Source organism: Felis catus, chromosome F2 (assembly GCF_018350175.1).
Source record: "Felis catus isolate Fca126 chromosome F2, F.catus_Fca126_mat1.0, whole genome shotgun sequence".
In the NCBI taxonomy this organism is placed as follows: Eukaryota; Metazoa; Chordata; class Mammalia; order Carnivora; family Felidae; genus Felis; species Felis catus.
Window position 1 is genome coordinate 29,875,436 of NC_058385.1, and position 21,883 is coordinate 29,897,318.

Consider the following 21,883-nt stretch of genomic DNA (forward strand, 5'->3'; position numbering starts at 1 on the left):
GCTCAGAGCCTGGAGCCTGCTTTGGATTCTATATCTCCCTCTCTCTCTGCCCTCCCCCAACTCAATCTCTGTCTCTGTCTCTTTCTCTTCTCTATCTCTCTCTCAAAATATAAACATTAAAAAAAAATTTTTTTTTTTTTTCAACGTTTATTTATTTTGGGGACAGAGAGAGACAGAGCATGAACGGGGGAGGGGCAGAGAGAGAGGGAGACACAGAATCGGAAACAGGCTCCAGGCTCTGAGCCATCAGCCCAGAGCCCGACGCGGGGCTCGAACTCACGGACCGCGAGATCGCGACCTGGCTGAAGTCGGACGCTTAACCGACTGCGCCACCCAGGCGCCCCAAAAAAAAAATTTTTTTAAAAAGAAGCCAAAGTCTTTACAGAGGTCCTGTCTATTCTTGCCTGTGTCTCCCAACTTCCCAATTCCTCTCCTGATTTCTTCTCCTATCACGTCCCTCTCACACATTTTCCTTCAGGCACTGACTTTTTTTTTTTTTTAATGTTTTTATTTATTTTTGAGAGAGAGAGAGAGAGAGAGAGAGCGCGCGCGCGCGCGCGCGCGCAAGTGGGGGAGGGGCAGAGAGAAGGGGAGACACGGAATCTGAAGCAGGCTCCAGGCTCTGAGCTGGCCACGAAATAGAGCCCAATGTGGGGCTCGAACTCAGGGACTGCAAGATCATGACCTAAGCTGAAGTCGGTCTCCCAACCTGCGGAGCCACCCAGGGACCCCAGGCATTTGACTGTTGTTGACACAAGTGTGCTCCTGCCTCAGGATGTTTGCACTTGTTGCGTCTGCCTATAACAGTCTTTCCTAAGGAATCTGCAACCCAGGTTTTTCAGCTTTCTCACTTCCTTCAGGTGTCTTCTCAAATGTTCTCCTAGGAATAAGTCATTCCCAGACCACACTGTATGTAATAGCTATCACGCCTCCCCCATACTCCCTGTTCCCCTACACTGCCCTTGTCCTTACCATCAGTCCCGACTAGCTATATATCTACTTAAAACTTTGGGTGGGGAGGGGGTTATTATCCGTCTCTCCCACTGGAATGTAAGAAGTCCGTGAAGAAGGGACTTTGTTTTAACAGCGTTCTCTAGCACTCGATTAGGAAGCAACTTGGCACACAGGAGATACTCAATAAATACCGTTGAATGATTAAATTCTTTAATTAATGGCTTCTTTGTACTTGTTTAACACATTTTAATATTATTTAAGACCCTTCATGATTTTACTTCAATTTATTTTTGAAACCATATTTCCTGCCCTTCGTCCACACTGTTCAAATTTAATCTGGTCTTTTACTTACAGTAGAATAGTGTGCTTGATAATGATAGAATACGGATGGAATAGGGAGTGAGGGATTCCATCATTCTTCTGAACTGGTAGGTCATGACATTCTGCTCTACCAGTAAATAGGCTGCCCAATTTCGATCAACGTGTAAAATTTATCTTACTACAGCTGAGTACGGCCAACAGGCAATGTTTATCAGACAGAATTTGATCTGAGTTGTTTGCGGAACATGGTGCAGATTAGATATAATTTACTACAAATAAGATGGATTCATATAAATCAAACCCTCACCGAAGAAAAATATGCAGGCAAGAGATGACTTAACTTTTGGATTATGTCTTTGAGTGCTACAAGGGCATGAACTGTTTTCTTCAAACACAATCCGAGTGCCTAAGGGTGAATGATTATGTTGAATCACAGTGGTGCAATCAGCCGTGCGATCTTTGTAGGCAACATGGGGTTTAGTTATATGCAAGTAGAATTATGTTGCCTTTATTGTCATTCAGTGGTTTCTTGAGTCTTAATCTCAACTGCTTTCCCCAAATCTGGTGTTTGTGCTATAATTTAAAAAAGGATGGGGTGGGCTGGGTGGCTCAGTTGGTTGAGAGCCCAACTCTAAGTTTTGACTCAGGTCACGACTCAAGGGGCGTGAGATCAAGCCCCGACTTTTGGGCTCGGCCCTGGGGGTGGAGCCTGAGGGTGGAGCCGCTTAACATTCTCTTTCCCTCTCCCTCTGTCCCCTGCCCACCCCGCTTGCGCATATGTGCACCCTCTCTCACAGAGGAAAATAATAAAAATACAAGTTTGGGAACCATGTGTTTACTACCTAGATTTTAATGCTGCCTGCGCAACTTCGGTTATTATTCAATTCCTGTGGCTTATTAATCAATGATTATTAGTGCTTGTTGTATTTTAAATTCACTTTTAAGTTTATGAGAATAGTGATGGCTTTTTCCTGGGTTTCATGTACTCACTGTTTTCCTTTTCTGGTGTTGTCCTCTTAGAATTCACTGCCCTTTAGTAGGTCATGTGTGATGTGGATTAGTAGGAAGAAATGATGAAGCCGGTAAACTGGTTTAAAGAGCTGCGTGACACATGTTTTGAAATATTGTGAAAGGCAGGGTGGTATGACTTGTCACTGGTCCCACAGCAACTGGAAAATAACTCGAGTCTTATGACATCTGGTCTGTCAGACCAGTCACCAGATCATATGTGAACATTTCCTTGGGCTCAAGTCCGTCGGCTCCTCCCATTCGTGCTTCTTCTACTCTGCACACTTTGAAAATGCCTGAGAAGAGAACAATGATACTTCTGGAAGAGTGCTTGCTATGGTGCTGATGTCACATGGTATGGTGAACAAGATAGAGCAGGGTCAGGAGCCTTTCCTTTTTCATGGAACTAACATCGTCGTGTGAGAAGATAGAATCGTGGACAGACAATTGTAACAGATGGCACAGAGCGATAAATGCAGCAAGAAAAGAATATTAAAACAGTAGTGTGATAAGCAGTGAGTAGGGTTGAAGCTACTTTATATGGGATGGTCAGGGAAGGCCTCTCAGGAAGGGAATGTTTGAACCGAGACTTGAATAATGAGCAGAAAGTAAGCAAGAAAACACCTGGAAACAGAGTATTTTTGTTTCCTCTCTAGGCAGCGAGGTTAGCGACTACAATAGCCCTAAGGGGCGGACAAACCAAGTGACAGAGTGACAGAAGCTTGTTGAAAGTGAAACCCTGAAGGGCACAATATAGTCTAATACTTGGGTAGGAAACAGAGCATGTGGGATCTGGGGTTTATTTGAGGGTCGGAAGAAACCATTGGAGGGTCTCGAGTAGGAAAGGGCAGAAGACAAAAAGATAATAATAATAAATTTAGTTTCACTTTCGGTAATAGAAAACTTGATGTTTAGAAAAACCCTCTTACTAAAAACAATGGAAAATACTGGAAAAAAATATTTTTTTTAATGTCTTTAATGTGACAAAGAGCTAATAAAATAGTGAGGAATTATTTGTCATGGATCTGGGAAGCAAGATTACAAGCCCAACTTACAGGGCTGGTTTTACCATGGAGCATTTATTTCTGGTTCCAGAAGTGGCTGAGAGGCTGAACTGTGTTTTTGGCAACAAATGAAACAATTGGCTTTTGTCTGATGGTAGATGAGCTGGCTTCATCTTCTCCCGAACTAGAAAAAGTGTTCCTAATAGTTGAAAATTTGGGGATGAGGATGTTCATCAGAGTGCTATGTACTCTAGCAGAGAATTGGAAGGCACGTAACTTCTAGAAAGTGGGGGATTGCTTAAATAATAATGGTATGAACATATAATAAAAGACTACTAAGATCTTGGGAAAAGCTTCATAATGCACTGGAAAGTGAAAAGAAAATTTGACTATATTATGTACATGTTGTCCCATTGTGTAACAATATGTGCATATATGTAGAAAAACATAAAAAATGGTAACAGTGGTTATCTCTTGCTATTGGGTGATGTTTATTTAACTTCTTATTTACTTGCTTCTCTAAGAAAAATTTAAAAACATTTTAATATAAACAGCTATATTTATATTTTTAAGGATAAATGAATAATATATTAGAAAATACTACAGAAAAAAATACCACAGAAAAGTACAAAGAAGAAAATAAAAGAGCCCTGGAAGTCTCATTGATATTCCATAGAATATCAATATTAATATTTACTTATGAATATTCAGATTCTTCTTTATGCATCTATGTGTATATAGATCCAAAACATTTCATACATGGGATCATGCAAACCAATATTCTAGTCTTGCTTTTTAACTCAAATATTTACTTTTTAATTGAAGTATAATTGAATATAATATAATTGAATATAACATTCACATTAGTTCTTTAACTTAAGTATTTACTTTTTAATTGAATATAATACAATTGAATATAATATAACATTATATTAGTTTCAGGTATACAACATAATGATTTGCTATTTGTATACATCACAAAGTGATCATCAAAATAAATCTAGTTACCATCTGTCCTCATACAAAGTTACCAGAAAAATTAAGTTTTTTTTCCCTTATGATGAGAACTTTCAAGATCTATTTTCTTAACAACTTTTAAATATATAATACAATGTTATTGACTATAGTCATCATGCTGTACCTTACATTCCCATGACTTATTTATGACTGGAAGTTTGTACCTTTGGATCCCTTTCACCTGTTTCAGCCACACCCCAACATCCCTCCCCACTAGCGACCACCATTCTATTTTCTATATCTTTGAGTTTTGTTCGTTCATGTGTTATGTTTTTAGATTCCACATTTAAGTGAAATCATATGGTGTTTGCCTTTATCTGACTTATTTCACTTACCATATTACCCACTGGGTCCATCCATGTTGTTGCAAATGGCAAGATTTCATTCTTTTTATGGCAGAATAGTATTCCACTTTATATGTATATCACATCTTCTTTATCCGTTCATCCACTGATAAACACTTAGGTTGTTTCCATATCTTAGCTATTGTAAATAATGTTTCAGTGCATGTGGGGATGCGTATATCTTCAAATTAATGTTTTCGTTTTCTTCAGAGAAATACCAAGAAGTGGAATTGCTGGATCATATGGTAGTTCTGTTTTTCCTTTTTGAGGAATAATCTCCATGGTGGTTGTACCAATCTACACTTCTACCAATAGGGCACAAGTGTTCTCTATAACCACGGCCCTGTCAGCATTTGTTATTTCTTATATTTTTGATAATAGCTATTCTGACAAGTGTGAGATTATATTTCATCGTGATTTTAATTTGCATCTCCCTGATGATTAGTGATGTTGAGCATCTTTTCCTGTGCCTATTTGGCCATGTGCATTTCTTCCTTAGAAAAATGTATATTCAGATCCTCTGTCCATTTGTAATTGGATTATGTATTTTTTGTTGTTGTTGTTTTTGAGTTGAATAAATTCTTTATATATTTTGGCTGTTACCCACCTCTCAGATATATGCCTTGCAAATATATTCTCCCACTCAGTAGGTTGCATTTTCATCTGTTGATTGTTTCCTTCCCTGTGCAGATGCTTTTTAGTTTGATGTAGTCCCACTTATATATTGTTACTTTTGTCACCACTACCTTTGGAGTCAGAGCTGAAAAAATATTATGAAGAGCAGTCTCAAGGAGCAGACCCTCTATGATTTCTTCTAGGACTTTTATGGTTTCCAGTCTTATATGCAGGTGTAATCCATTTTGAGTTGGTTTTTTGTATAGTATAAGATTAATGGTCCAGTTTCATTCTTTTGCATGCGGCCCTCCAGTTTTCCCAACACCATTTATTGAAAACATTGTACTTTCCCCATTGTATATATATTCTTGCATCCTTTGTTGTAAATCAACTGATCATATATGCATGGGTTTATTTGTGGACTCTATTATTCTAATGATCTATGTGTCTGTTTTTATGCAAATACCATACTGTTTTGATTACTATTATTTTATAATATAGTTTGAAATTTGGGAGTGTGAGCTCTCCAGCCTTGTTATTCTTTCTCAAGATTGTTTTGGCTATTCAGGATCTTTTGTGGTTCCACACAAATTTTAGAATTGTTTCTTCTATTTCTGTGGAAAAATACCATTGGAATTTTGATAGGGATTGCAATGAATCTACAGATTTCATTTGGTAAGATGGACATTTTAACAATATTAATTCTTCCAATCCATGAGCACAAAATAGCTTTCCATTTATTAGTGTCTTCTTCAATTTATTTCATCAATGTCTCAGAGTTTTCAGAGTACAGATCTTTTAGCCCCTTGCTTAAATTTATTTCTAGATATTTTAGTCTTTTTGATGCACTTATAAATGGGATTATTCTCTTAAATTCTCTTTCTGATAGTTCATTGTTGGTATACAAAAATGCAGGAATGGTGTGGAGGGTGGAGTGCTCACCTGCTGACACTTACAGGCTAGAGTAAGGATAAAAAACGACATCCACGCACACCTGCAATCAGCAAGGCAGAGGGAGAGTGTGAAGATGGCTCCCGCCTGTGCCTCCGACCCAGAGAGAGTCCCAACAAGCTTCTGCACCTCCAGCAAGTGACTTAAGGTTAGCAAATGAATCTCCTTCACATATGGCCTAGGCATTTTTCAATCTGTTGCTTTTACGCTGGGTCCTGGAGCAAATAAGTCTGTGTGTGAGCCTTCTAAGAGTGGAATCTCTGTCCTCTATGGTATGTTTCTCCTGCACGTGAGCCCCACTGGTTTTCAAAGCCAGGTATTTTGGGAGCTACCTCTCTGGGGCAAGGCTAAGGGTTGGGGTGCCTGATGGTGAGCACATACCCTTCCTCCCCAGAGAGAAGTTCAGTGTTTGTGAGGCCCCTCCTGGCTCCTTCGGATTGTAGGTTGCTGGTGGGGTGGGGAGGGTTGGGGTTTTTGGAAAGACCTGTCTCGCTCCCCCTGCCAGTCTTGATGTGGCCTTTTTATCATTTGTTGTGGAGAATCTGTTCAGCTGGTTTTCAGGGTTTTTTTCTTTCAGAGAGAATTGCTGCGTATGTGGCTCTCTCGATTTGTTGTGTCTGTGGGTGCAGCTGAATTCAGGGTCTTCCTTCCTAAACTGCTGACTTGAACCACCCTGTCCATGTTGTTTTTTAATTTCATAATATTTAACTTTACTTCAACTCTGTTATTTATTTTATCAATTGCCTAATGATAAACATTGAAGGTTTTTTTTTTAAGTTTTCAGTTATTAACTATGGTTCAATGAACATTTTTATACATTGATGTAATAGAATCTTTTAAAGATATTTAAGAAGTGTTTACCCTTCAGCTAGACATAGGCCAGGTATTGCCAGGTTGCAGACAAGGCTGACCTCAAAAAGTTGTAGAATTTAGTAGTACCTGATTAAAGAAACGTCTACCCTAGAAAATATTTTGCCTCCAAGAAGCACTTAAACTATTTTAACAAGGAACACATTTTTTCCTTTATACAATTAAATATCTAAAGGTAGGGAAATTCTGATTCTAAAGTCAACCCTCATGGACAAGTTAAAGAATCAATATTTTATTTATGGTGGGACAGTTTGGCTCTTGCTCGTTTGCTGGGCTTTATGCAAGACCATGGTGTTTACCTGGGCACAACTCCAAGGGCCTGTATTCTCATTCTCGTCTGTGTGGATGGCCCTGCGAGGTCACGTGAAATCTGTTTGGTTATGCCACTGATGTCCTGGTGTTTGGTGTAGTTTGTTTCTTGCTTGGTCGGCGTGTCGGTTTATTACTTTTCTGCAAGAAACACAGGGGAGAAAAATCCCAGTGATATGTTTCAGAATTTCAGAACAGTAGTAATGAAGAGAGCGTTCACTCAGAAGTTTGAAAAGTTACATATAAGAGAACAAAGATTTCTTTCATGGTTTAGACAGAGTTGGTTTGACATAGGTTTTCAGTAAATCACACAGCCAAATATAGAAGCAAAGCTTGCTGACTCAGTCTATTGCACTAACCACTAAATTCAGCTTCCTTCCTTAGCCACACAGGGCAGAAACACAGAGGGAGTGGGAAATATGCCACTCTTTCTGGAACAGGCAGACTTCTGGAAAACTGCCAGTTCTGGAGGTTAACCTGTGTAATGCATCATTTTACGAAATGCATACCACACCCAGAAACCTTGGAGAAATCATCATGACACAGATAAGATCATCTCAAAACTTTCTGATTTCATCTTGAAATGAGTAACATGTCAGTAGAAGTTTCTGATGATAAGTTAAATTCTTTTTTCTGGAAATAGGAAATAATCCTAGAATCCTAGACAATTTCAATCAGTGTTGATTCTGTATGTTTGGGCAGATTCTGTATGATGGGGAAGTAATGCTATTTCAATTCCACATATCAGGGGCACAAAGACACATTAAAATAAGAAGTAAGACACCAGACCAGAATGAGCCAACACAATGTTAGTGAAGGCAATAAATCTAAGGGATGATTTCATAAAAATGTCATCAGAATATTTGCAAGTAGAGAATCACATTTTGTCTATCATGTCTCTTATTTCATTGTACCTAAGTTTTATAAACTTGCAGTCATTCGTTTTGATCTAGGAGAACTTTCCTTATATCAAGAATGAACTTATATACAAATTTCATATCTCATATACAAGTCATGTCTTCCTTATTGTATTAGCTTTGATTAGTTAGCTGATGAGGTCTAAGTGTCCTACCCCATTGTCAGTATGTTTGAGATGGATTGATTGATTAATTGATTCATTCACTTCAGCAAATGTATGTGGGGCCCCCACAATGTACCAGACATCATGCCAAGGGCTGGGTATAAAAAACTGGATGAAGGTGGAAAGTTCTTGTCTTTATGGAGCTTAGAGTCAGCAGGGAGAGATGGACAAAACCCAAAACTAACGTAGGAGCACCTGGGTGGCTCAGCCAATTAAGTGTCCGACATTTCATTTCGGCCCAGGTCACGATCTCACAGTTCATGAGTTCAAGCCCCACACCAGGGTTCTTTGAAGTTCTGTGCTGACAGTGCAGAGCCTGCTTGGGATTCTCTCTCTCTTTTTCTCCCTGCTCTTCGTTCGCTCATGCATGAGTGCTTGTTCTCTCCCTCCAAATAAATAAATAAACAAACATTAAAAAAGCTAGTGTAATAATTATAGATTGACACAATTGCTATAAAGGACAAAAAGGATGCTTGATGAAGAATAACGGCAGGAACCCATAATGGGTAAGGTAGGGACAGCCTCTCTGATGAGGAGAAATTTAAACTTAATCCTGAAGGAAGAAAAGGAACCAGGCAGGAGACAAAGAGGGGAGAGAATTTTTAGCAAAAAGAGTAAATGGCCAGAGGATGGAAGAAACTTGATGTAAAGCCAGGTGGAGCCCCTGAGGAGGAAGCATTGTGCTGGGGCATGTGGGTATGGACTGGGTCAAGCTCTGCTGGGAAGTCACGTGGAAAGTTTAAAAAGAGGTAGAGACACATATATCTCAATCCTTAGGGTCAGATATATTTTTGAATTCAGAATTTATTTTGCATTAAAATTTTTTTTTTAAATTTATTTCTTTTGAGAGAGAGAGTGTGAGTGGGGTAGGGGCAGAGAGAGAGAGAAGGGGAGACACGGAGAGAGAATCCCAAGCAGGCCTCACGCTGTTGGCACAGAGCCCCACATGGGACTGGAACCACGGTGGGGCTTGTACTCACAAACTGCAAGATCATGACCCGAGCCTAAATCAAGAGTCAGATGCTCAACCCACTGAGCCAGCCAGGTGCCTCCAGAATTTGCTCTGCATTTTAGAATGTTAATATAATGCACAAATGAAACCATAAATTAACCCATATATTACATAACTCTCCCAGAGGCACTCAGGGGTGGTACCCTATCATCAAACCCATTAATATACCTGCAAGGAAACATGAATATTCACACAAAGACTATGAACATAGTGAACAAAGACTATGTATGGCCCTGCATCAGTTTATCTCAGGCTTTCTGCCAAATGAGTTCAGCTCCAATTAGATTTTGCCACCAACTAAATTATTTAAAAAAATCAGTTTTCAGAGCTTTGGATTTTGGATTGGTGGATGAGAGATTATGGACCTGTAAGTATCCTCCCTTTCCCCAATCATTTGACAACAGTAATTTATGTATTCAACAAATTATTTTTTTGAAGACTTTTCTATGTGCCAGGTAGTATTTTGAATGTCCAAAAGAAATGCATTAAACATGGAGCGCCTGGGTGGCTCAGTCAGCTAAGCGTCTCACTTCAGCTCAGGTCATGATCTCCTGCCGGTTGGTGAGTTCAAGCCCTGCATCAGGCTCTGTGCTGACAGCTTGGAGCCTGGAGCCTGCTTTGGATTCTGTGTCTCCCTCTCTCTCTGCCTCTCCCCTGCTCACACTCTGTCTCTCTCTCTCAAAAATAATAAAGAGTGGCCACCTAACCCACTGAGCCAGCCAGGCACTCTTACAGCTATGTAAACTTTAAATGTTAATTTTTTACAGCACAATATTACTTGCAACCACAGGGACAACAAACCTGAATAAGCCAGCACAAAGCCTCTCGGTACGTAGGCTCACGTAGAAGAATCTAGTGCCAAGTTCTTGGTTAGAGGGTAGTGAGATGCTGGAATCTGCCGCCGGCTTCCCTGAAACTCCTTTCATGTGACGGTGTCCAGATCCTTTCAGAAATTCCTAATGCTCACCTTTGCCTTTGATAATTAATAGTTTATCTGCCTGTGATGAAATATTTGGTGTATAGCCTATAGAGGAAACATAAGCAGAACCAAGAACATATGGATACTTCTGGCTCCAGATCATGAATCTCAGGACTATTCTTCCAGTAGTGCCAGATACTGAGGTGAGAACGTCGCATGGTCTCATTTAGTCCTAAAACCAATGAGGTAGATACGAATATCATTTCCTTTTTAAGAATCAAGGAACAGAGGTTTAAAAGCAGTTTGAAGTGGACACTGGAGCTGTACCAATAAAGAGCGAGGCATGCCTGGGAGTTTCTTTCCCCCCCACCCGGTACCCTGCCCCCAAGGTGGAGAACAAGCAATGACTGACAGGTGTGGGAGTGTGAAAGCTCAGGTCCCTTGCGTCCAGTTAGGACAACTCTGAGATGTAGGTGACACTCCAGAGCTGCCCTGTGGATCAAGCTGAGCCAGCCCTCTGCAGAACTTTGCCTGGGATCACATCTTGTCTTGGTTTCCTCCTCTTCCTGTTCATGCTCCCCCTCCTCTCTTGCCCTCACCCTCTCGCCCAAGTCTCTCCCAAGCACTTCCTTGAACGAAGTGCTTACACAAAAATTCTTGCCTTTGGGTCTGCTTCTAGAGAACACAGAACAGCCCTGCTGAGACCTGGGGAATTCCTGACCTGGGGGAACCATGAGAGATTAAAAACAAAAATTGATTGTTGTTTAAACTGTATTTTGACGTGCAGCCCTGAGTAGTTAGAACTCCCTCCAATACAGTAGGGACTTCTCCAGCTCTTCCTCAGCCAGAGCTATGACTGAATTCATCGTGATCAGGCAGACACATATTCCAGATTTAAAGTTTCCCTTTTCGCTGTAGGGCCTCAGCTAACACCACTATCTAAGTCCCCACAGAGTGCCTTGTCTGCGAAATATCGCCTTGGGTCAGGGGACACCCTTTATGGTAAATGAGGTATAACAAAGTTTAAGGGACCATGGAATCCACTGATCCTACCATAACCACCTCTTGAAGGCAAAGCTGAGAGTGGGGTACGATCCTTCAGGATGTGGTTTGTACCATAGAACAAAAGCCATTACTCACTGCTGGGTATAGCAAAGGGAGGAATATGGAGGTTCAGGAACTAGAGGCAGGAACAGGAGTGGCCCTGCTCACCATTACTCCCCGTGACCTACTTCTTGTTCCTCTCGATATGCTTTTATAGCTTCCTTTCACTCTCCCAGCTTGGGTGTACTTCCAGCAGCCACAGCTGTGGTTTTTCATGGCCAGACTGAAGGCATTCTACCCACACGTGCACAGGGCTGGGTGTTCTTGAGAATTTCTGTTCCCCTCCTTTCCCCACCGCTGCTGCTGGCCTGGGTATGGGACACAAAACATAGCTCCCTTGCCACAAATGAAGACAACTCTGAGGCTGAGCTTGCTTCTGGACCACCCCCCCACCCCACCCCGCCACCGCCACTTCAGGACAGGCTCAGCGTGAGGTCTCATCCTCTGGCTCTCCTTCTTTCTGCTGTAGAGGACCCTCACCTAACTCACGTTCTAGGGTCACAAACAAAATAAGCAGTAGGATCAGGACCTACAGTTTATTTTATTCATTGTTTATCTGAATTTCAAATTTAACTGGGTGTCCTATACTTTATCTGGTAACTGTATCAGAACACTAGCACAAGTCTGTCTAATCCCAGTGGCTATGCAATACTTTTAAATTAATAAATCGTTTTGAATCTGTAAATAAATTCAAGGCACATATTACAAAATTCAAAAGGCTGGATAGTAAGCAATAAGTCGGCCTGCCACTGCTGTGCCCAGCCACTCAGGTCTCCTTTTTAGAGGCAATCATGGTAACCTGATTCTTGTTTATCTTTCTAGAAATATTCTTTGTTAATGCAGGAATAATTTTTGTGTGTGCATCTCCGTAGTTTGCTTTATTCGTTTAAGAACCTATCTTGGAGATAGGTCCTTGTCAGCACATGTAGCGCTCCTTGTCCTCTTTAACAATTACACATTACTTTAAAAAGGCTCAGTTAATAGTCATCTGGATTGTTTTCAGTTGTTTGCTCTTATAGATAACCCAAGTCCAGGCTACATTGTTTTATTCAATTTAAAGAGATGCCGAAATCTAAGTGCAGTTCAACAGGCTGAACTGCTAAGTGCTCCTAAAAGGATTGAGAGATGTAGTTTACTTGATAATAAGGTAGAACAAATTTCAGTGGATGCTGTGCGTGCTACCTAACATTTAAAATTATTCTTCCCCCAATTAGTGTGCTAGACTATTTTTAGTGAATATGAATACAGGTCTGCTCCTGATGCTTTACAATAACTCCCCAAGAAAACTAATGACTATTTCCCCATACAAATACCGTTATTACTCACAATAGGAGTGGGAATTCATGGCATTGTATTATTTTCATCTGGAAGTCCGTGCATTTTCTGAGACTAATGGATAGTGAGTGGAATGCCTACTGCTAAAATCCAGTAAGACAAGAGTGGGTTTTAAAAGCATAGTTTCCGGGATAAGAAGGTCCTGTAAATCAGTACCACTCCTTTCTAGAAAGGCAGCCTCAGAGAAAGTGGAATAGATAGATGCCAGGCAGGTTCCGGGAAGATTGTTTTGCTAGCATGTAACAGAAGGGAAGATCTATTCCAGGGCAAGGGGACACAGGTCCAATTTGCTCCGGGTAGAGCCAAATGATGGGTTTAGGGGTTACAGGAGATTGACAAGAGCACATAGTGTGGCATATTGTCAAACAAGGAAGTTCTTGCTGGCTGAGAAGATGGTGGGAAAATGGGGTGATGGTGTGGTATGCGTGAAATTATTATTAAAGACTAATGTTTATTCAGGAAAGTTTTCATTGGGTTAGAAATGCTCCCTGCCCTCAGTGGGAAATTTGATCAAATGCATTTAAGCAACATTTTCCCAGTACAGTTGATCAGAAACTTTTTGTTGTAAAATGCCAAATAATATCTTGTGAAAAACAGGTTGAGAAATTTTTATTGCGAAAATAACATAAAATACTGGACTGATAAATCAACGACTCTGTCTTGCGATGTACAATCCTTCTATTTGGTTTTTATCTCACTTATTGGCACTATCTTAAGAGTATCCCTTTGCCTCCGTGGCCACTTTTTGGCCAGCAAGGTTTGTAACTGCAAAATCAAGGACTCAAGCCTGCCAAATTCATCCACAGGATTTCCCAAGTATCAATGTCTTGTCAACAGATAGACTACTTTAAAATATTACTTTTGTGTGTTATAAAACAGTAGTTTCATTTGATTTACTCTTACCTACTTATTTCTTTAACTTAGTGTAAAGTTGTTCTGTGTCAGAGTCCAAGATTATTTTCTGGAGGTCAAATAAGCCTGCACTAAAAAATGCAATTGCTAAATTTCCTGGGAGCTGATATTATGGTTGTTAACTGGTGGTAGGAGTAGCTTGCCCATTCAAGATAAAATACTAACTTGTTAGTGTGGCGTAAAAGGTTGAGTGCTTTTGTTTCTAAGGTGGCTTGGGAATAGTGCACCCGGATCACCACTGGTAATGGAGGTTTAGCAGGACAAATAAAGATAAAACAAGATAACTTGGGCTAATGTCTTACTTTCCAGTTATAAATTGGCCTTGGGTCTTGATATTTTCATAACTGGGTCGTTCCATAAACCTACTGGAGAATTGTAACAATGTTTTTGCACTATTTTGTTTGTAGTCACAGCTTAAGTGATTTGCTCTCCCTGTTTTCTATGCCTACACCCTAAGAGAGAGGATTCATTTACATTAGTTTGTCATCATAACATGCAAAAGTTCTTATTAAGCAGTATCATTCAAAGCTACTGCAAATGCCATCGGATACCCTCAAGTTCAAGTTCAATTTGGAACTTAGTGCCTCTGGAACTAGCCTAGTTCTCAACTCTGTTAATCACGTGCAGTGTATTAGCATTTTCGTCTCCTGATACACATGCCATGGATCCTAGCAAAAGTCTCTCTAAGGAATTTCTTGCCCTTTCTGTCCTTGAAGGTGATATAATGATTGTGGTCATGGGAACCCAGAGATTCCCACCTGCTACTTCGACTGATCTCCCATTGCCCTTCTGCTTTCCTCATGAAAAGTAGGTGACTTGCTTCTCTCCAAATATTCTATGCTTTTAACTTGCCTCCATGTTTTGTACACGTACTTCTCTTCTACTAGAATGCCATTCCTTTATCACACAATAAATTCTTCTCAGATTTCCACGTTTGGTTAAAGGGGTAACATTTATACGTTATCTTTTCTACACTATCTTTCATGTTCACTATGAGGCTCAAAGAAAACTTCAATAGCCATGAAAAAATTAAGATTAGAGATTAGAATAGTTAGTATATTACTTACAAAATCAGTAGCTTCTATAACATTCAATCCTTGAAATATATAATTGTTCAAATAGGTACGATAGAAGTTTCTCTCTCAATATAAAGTCCCAAAGAGGTCAGTGGGCAACTCTCCTCCAACTAGTGATCCAGAGTTTTTGGCTTGTTGTATCTTCTAGATTCACCATCCCTAACACTTTGCTATCTGCATCCACTAATGGAAGAAAAGGGGGTGAAAAAGATGTAACCACTTTTTAACAGCCATCGTCTAGTAGTGATACACATCACTTCCACTCATTTCTATTCATTAGTACAGCTCACATGGCCCAACCTAAATGTCTTGAGTTTGGGAAGTATGGTTCCTGACTGGGTGACAGTTTGCTGGTGACACCTGGTGCTGTGCAAGGGAAAGCATACATGTTGGTGATGACAGTTCGCTGTCTCTGCTACAGTTAATATTCGTATGTTTGCAAACGACATAACTTTCAATTTAAGAGAGCTTAAGCAACATGTTGTTTTAATGAAGTCATTCAGGGGGCTGTTCTGTGATGCCTAGGAACATCTACAGGGATCAGACAACTCTGGGGAACTTCAGACATGGGACCTAGACACAGAATGCCTACATGGTTATCTGTTGTCTTTGTTGTATCTGCTTGTTAACTTTGGTCTTTCACATTGAAGAGCAATCGCTTCCTACACGGTAGGGGTGGGAAGTTAGCCAACTCCAGGCTTACAGTCTCCAAGTTTAGTGACTCCAGGGGAAAGTGAGAATATGTGTTTATCCATTTGGCTATGTAAAAATCCCAGGGTAAGTGGCATCTGGGTGGTTCAGTCAGTTAAACATTTGACTCTTGATTTCAGCTCAGGTCATGATCTCATGGTCGTGGGGTCAAATCCCATGTCAGGCTCTGGGCTGAGTGTGGAGCCTGCTTGGGATTCTCTCTACCTCTCCCTTTGCTCCTCCCCCTGCCCATGCTTGCTCGCTTACTCTCTCTCTCTCCCTTTCTCTCAAAAATAAATAAATAAGCATTAAAAAAAATCCCAGGGACAGACTCTGGCCAATTTGGCTCATATGTTTCCCCTCTGGACCAATGACTGTGGCCACTGCTAAGAAGTGCTCTGATTGGCTAGGCTGGGGTCCTATGTCCTCCACATTTTAGCAGTGGCAGGCATTGTGATAGCAGTTGTATACATGACAAGGTTAAGATCAAACTCTCCAAAGAAAGGTAGGAGCTGATATTACCAAAGAATGGATAAAGATTTTCTGGGTAGGACAAAAATAAATACATAAATAGATATTTACAGAATATTACAGATGTTTTGTACAAATTAGGAATAATGAGGTTTTATTCTAAAAATCAGTTTTCTGTATATTTCCCTGACTTCTATAATAGTAAAATAACTTAAATTTGATAGTAACCTAAAGAAAAACTTTAGTCCTGTCCACATTTATGTTTGTTGCCAAATGTCAAATTTCATTTTATTTGACGTTTTACTTCACCATACCCTGAAACTTTTATAAGGGGCCATAACGTAGGACTCAGACAAAAAGTCTATTCTTCCGATTGGACGTGAGTCAGACATAGGATAACCATATGTAGGTTTGCTGATGACAGTCCTGTTTTAGACCCGTTGTCTTATGTGAGACAACACATAAAGATGTGAGAAATTTTACAAAAGCATATTAGGAAATAATTTCACTATTTCACTAAATTGCCACTATTTAACATTGTCTTCCCTGGATTACCTATGTTAAAATATGAATCCAAGGATTTTACAGACTTCTGTGCTGAGCAAAAACAGTGCTTCCTTAGGTGACTTCCTTGGGATATTTAGCCAGGTCTAATGGGATCTCTATAGGACTTTAGATTCCTGTTCCCGGAACCTTTAGCAAAAGTAAAGGCCAAATGGATTATAGACAAAATAATTGCAGAGAATAAATTTCTAGAAATTAAAATTATGTTGCTTTAGTAAATATTTTTCATTAACTAAATAATACATAGGTGTAGGTGCATATTCTTGACTAGATTCTAGTCTTTCTTGTAAGCTAGCTATACTCCCCCCTTTGAGGAATAGGGGATAAAATTTTTATTCTTTGGTTTTATAATGAGCATTATTATATACTAGGTGCCATTTTCTGGGTACTTTGAATAGTCATGAAAAAAGTGGACAGTGGAGCACCTGGGTGGCTCAATTGGTTAGCGTCTGACTCTTGATTTCAGCTCAGATCATGACCTCAGGGTCATGAGATGAAGCCCTGCATCACCCTCTGATGGGCATGGACCTTAAGATTCTCTCTCTCCCTCTTCCTCTGTCCCTCTCATGCTCTCTCTAAAATAAATAAATAAATAAATAAATAAATAAATTAAATTAAATTAAATTAAATTAAAGCAGACATGGGGTGCCTGGGTGGCTCAGTTGGTTAAGCATCCAACTCTTGATTTTGGCCCAGGTCATAATCTCAGGGTGGTGGGATCGAGCCCCACATCAGTCTCAGGGCTGGGTATGGAGTCTGCTTGAAATTCTCTCCCTCCCTCCGCTCCTCCCCCACTCCTCTCTCCAAAAAAAAAAAAAAAAAAAAAAAAAAAAAAAAAAAAAAAATTAAAAGTGGTCAATGTTAATGTCTTCCTAGAATGAGATTTTTGTGGGGGAGACATAATAAACAAATAAGTAAATATGTACTACAGTATCAGTTAAAGATACTGGTTCTGAAGAAATACAAGGCTATGTCCTTATCACAAATTACTTTTTTCTCTTTTAGGTTTACTACATGGGTTTCTTTTGCTTACAGCCAAAGGAGTCTTTTTTTTTTTTTAATTTTTTTAACGTTTATTTATTTTTGAGACAGAGAGAGACAGAGCATGAACGGGGGAGGGGCAGAGAGAGAGGGAGACAAAATTGGAAGCAGGCTCCAGGCTCCGAGCCATCAGCTCAGAGTCCGACGCGGGGCTCAAACTCACGGACCCCGAGATGGTGACCTGAGCTGAAGTCCGACACTCAGCCGACTGAGCCACCCAGGCACCCCCAAAGGAGTCTTAATAATTATACTCCTATCTAAAAAATTTCCTATTAGCATTCACCAATTATATTTCAAATTGTGTTTTCATACTTTATCAGCTGATCTATTCCAGGAGCTCTCAAAAGTTTATTAGTTACTGAAGGACAATTCCATTTTGTTTTTAAATGTCTGTTTTTTATTTTTGAGAAAGAGGCAGAGTGTGAGTGGGGAAGGGGCAGAGAAAGAGGGAGACACAGAATCCAAAGCAGGCTCCAGGCTCTGAGCTGTCAGTACAGAGCCTGATGCGGGGCTCAAACTCATGAACTGTGAGATCATGACCTGAGCTGAGGTCAGATGCTTAACCAACTGAGCCACATAGGCACCCCACTGAAACAATTTCTGACTAGCATCTAGAAGTGAATTAAGAAGCAATAAACATAATCATAAACCACTTCTCCCATAACATTTTGTCCCCATCTGGGAAAATTTTTCCTCCCATGGTCAATCTAAACATCTCTTTAAAATGCATGTCGTCTACCTTTTTAGATTTATTTTTAGCCAGACGACATAAGCAAAGTATAGCCAGTAGGTTTCTGCACCCTATGCATCCTTGGTCTCACCCATGTGACACAATTAACATGGAGCCCACCCTCTTGGATCTTAGGAAGAGTATGGCCCTGGTTCAGACCAGGATCCTTTCTGGAGAGAGATAGGTAGATCCTAGGGATAAGGGCTCGCTCACTGGACCAGTTCTTGGCGACAGCATTGTACATTCCTCTGAAATTTATCTATGTTCAATTTATCCTTTCTTTTTGAACAGAGGTCTGAGAGTATGGATTCTGTGAAAATGTTGCTCAACTTCTAGAATAAACCATAACACTTTAGTTATGTTTGTGGTAAAAGTGGACCTATGATGGGATTAGGTGATCCTCAGTACTGCCAAGTCTCAGGGTGGATCTCATAGGCAGTGGGCAATAGTTATAGCATACTTTTGAAGAGTTGAAGGGGGATGAGGACTGGGAGAGAATCCAGCTATATATATTTACAAGAGTCTATTACCATAAGAATATGCCCCCCTCATTCTGGAAATAGAACAAGTGCTGTGTAAAACCCACCTAGCATATTTTCCACTGGCTTACATAATACTTCCATCCCAATGGTGTGTGCACTTACATATACCATATGTCATATTACATATCTCTCTCTCTCACACACACACATATAAAGTTTAGGGCATTTGTGGACCCAGTCCATGCATAACTTAAAATCTTATAATTTTATTTCAAAAAGCCGTAGGGTAAGTGAAAGAATATGATGGCCAAGATGGCTACAGTGTTGGGTTATGAACTAGATTAGAGGAAAACTTCAGCAAATTGGAGAAGCATGAAGCAAATAGGGGTACAGAAGTAGGTCAGCTTCTGCTGCTTTAGCTGAAGACTAGGGCCCACATCACTTATTCTGTCTGTAGTCCCAAGTTCTAAATTCCTGTTACTAGTCTTTACTCTTGGTAACATAAGTCATCCAAAATCACTATTTTGAACTTAGTTACTGGTGTTGTAATTGGCTAGATATCTTGAAAGCCTTCCAGATTTTTATCTACATCATCTAAATATGCTGGATAAACAACAAAATAAATCATTTTAAATCTATAGTTGAGCCAGTAAGAAAGTAAGTCAAATCTTGAAAGCACAAGAATAAAGCACCTTCAATGGATATATCATCCAGACATAAAATCAATAAGAAAACATTGGCCTTAAACTATATGTTGGATCAGATGGACTTAACAGACATTTCCAGAATATTCCATCCAATAACAGCAGAATATACATTCCTGTCATGTGCAAATGGAACATTCTCCAGGATATATCATATATTAGGCCATTAAACAAATCTTAATAAATTTAGGAAGATTTAGATATTATCAAGCCTCTTTCCAACCACAATGGTACGAAACTAGAAACCAATCACAGTAAGAACAACAAATATGTTGAAAGTAAACAACATGCTCCTGAGCAACCAATGGATCAAAGAAGAAATCAAAAATAAATTAAAACAAAATATCTTAGGAGAGGGGCACCTGGGTGGCTCAGTCGCTTAAGTGTCTGACTTTGGCTCAGGTCATGATCTCAAGGCTCGTGAGTTTGAGCCCTACGTTGGGCTCTGTGCTGACAGCTCGGAACCTGCAGCCTGCTTCAGATTCTGTCTCCCTCTTTCTCTGCCCCTCTCATACTTGCACTCTGTTTCTGTCTCCCTTTCTCTCTCTCTCTCTCTCTCTCTCTCTCTCTCTCTCTCTCTCTCAAATATAAATAAACATTAAAAAGAAAAAAAAAGGTACACTTAGGAGAAACGAAAACAAAGGGACAGTATACCAAAATTTATGGGATGCGGCAGAAGCGGTTCCAAGAAGAACATTTATAGTAATAAATGCCTACATTAAGGAAAAAGAAAGATCTCAAGTAAATAACCTAACCATATACCTCAAAAAGCAGGAAAAAGAAAAACAAAATAATCTCAAATTTAGTACAAGGAAGGAAATAACAAAGATCAGAGAGTAAATAAATGACAGAGACAAAAGAGACAATAGAAAGACCAATTAAATTAAGATTTTTTAATTTTTTGTTTTTTTTAACAAATGCCCTAAACTTTTAAAGTTTTTGTTTTTTAAAAAGATAAAACAGAAAACCTTTATCTAAATTTATCAAGAAAACAGGAGAAAATTATATATAAAAGAAGAGACATTATAATTGATACCAAGCAAATACAAAGAATCATAAGAAGCTATGATATATAATTATATGCCCACAAATTGGACAAACTAGAAAAAAATGGATAGTGGGGCGCCTGGGTGGCGCAGTCGGTTAAGCGTCCGACTTCAACCAGGTCACGATATCGCGGTCCGTGAGTTCGAGCCCCGCGTCAGGCTCTGGGCTGATGGCTCAGAGCCTGGAGCCTGTTTCAGATTCTGTGTCTCCCTCTCTCTCTGCCCCTCCCCCGTTCATGCTCTGTCTCTCTCTGTCCCAAAAATAAATAAACGTTGAAAAAAAAAAAAAAAAGAAAAAAATGGATAGATTCTTAGAAACACACAACCTACCAAGACTAAATTGTGAAGAAATAGAAGATCAGAACAGACTGATTACTAGTAGGGATATTGAAAGGATACCCACTCTTACCATTTTTGTTCAACATAGTAGGAAAAGTCCTAGCAGAGCCATCAGACAAAATAAAGAACTGAAAGGCATCCATGGGCCACCTGGGTGGCTTAGTCGGTTAAGCGTCTGACTTCAGCTCAGGTCATTATCTCATGGTTCATGAGTTCGAGCCCCGCATCAGGCTCTGTGCTGACAGCTTGGAGCGTGGAGCCTGCTTCAGATTCTGTGTCTCCCTCTCTCTCTGCCCCGACCCCCCTCACGCTCTGTCTCTCTCTCAAAAATAAATAAACGTTAAAAAAAAAATAAAAAAAAAAAAAGAAAGAAAGAAAAGGCATCCAAATTGGAAAGGAAGAAGTATATTATCTCTGCTTGCAGATGACATATTATATATAAAAAGCCCTAAAGACTCCAGCAAGTAACTGTTAGAACTAATAAATTCAGTGAAGTTGTAGACTATAAAATCAATATACAAAGATCTGTTGCATTACTATTCACTAACAGATAATGATCAGAAAGAGAAATAAGAAAACAATGACATTTACAATTGTATCAACAATAATAAAATACACAGGAATAAATTTAACCAAGAAGGTGAAAGTTCTATACACTGGAATATATAAGATGTTGATGAAAGAAATTGAAGAAGACACAAATAAATGAAAAGATATTTCATGTTCATGGATTGAAAGAATTAATAAAATGTACAAACTATCCAGTACAATCTACAGACTCAATGTAATCACTATAAAAATTCCATTGGCATTTTCCACAGAAATAGAAAAAAGAATTCTAAAATTGCATGGAACCACAAAAACCCTAAATTGTCAAAGCAAGCTTGAGAAAGAACAAGCTAGAAGCATTGTACTTTCTCATTTCAAATTATATTCCAAAACTACCATAATTAAAACATGAAGTACTTTCATAAAAACAGATAC

General features: G+C 39.6%; 2 long non-coding RNA genes across 3 annotated transcripts in view; one reads left to right on the forward strand and one right to left on the reverse strand.

Moving 5' to 3' along the window:
- Nucleotides 1-1,142: 1,142 nt before the first annotated feature.
- The window catches only part of LOC109496071, a 42,534-nt gene continuing 21,793 nt past the window's right edge, over nucleotides 1,143-21,883 (reverse strand). Inside the window, exons 3-5 of one of the 2 annotated variants that reach the window (XR_002151885.3) lie at nucleotides 10,288-10,510; nucleotides 7,384-7,534; nucleotides 1,143-2,579 (exon numbers count right to left, since the gene is read on the reverse strand). This is a non-coding gene — a long non-coding RNA (uncharacterized LOC109496071). Of the gene's footprint in view, nucleotides 2,580-6,351; nucleotides 7,535-10,287; nucleotides 10,511-21,883 lie in introns of those variants that run through there. The other variant, XR_002151883.3, reaches the window with a different exon arrangement.
- The window catches only part of LOC109496072, a 262,538-nt gene continuing 246,317 nt past the window's right edge, over nucleotides 5,663-21,883 (forward strand). The window contains exon 1 of the long non-coding RNA XR_002739632.2: nucleotides 5,663-6,362. This is a non-coding gene — a long non-coding RNA (uncharacterized LOC109496072). The remainder of the gene's footprint in view (nucleotides 6,363-21,883) is intronic.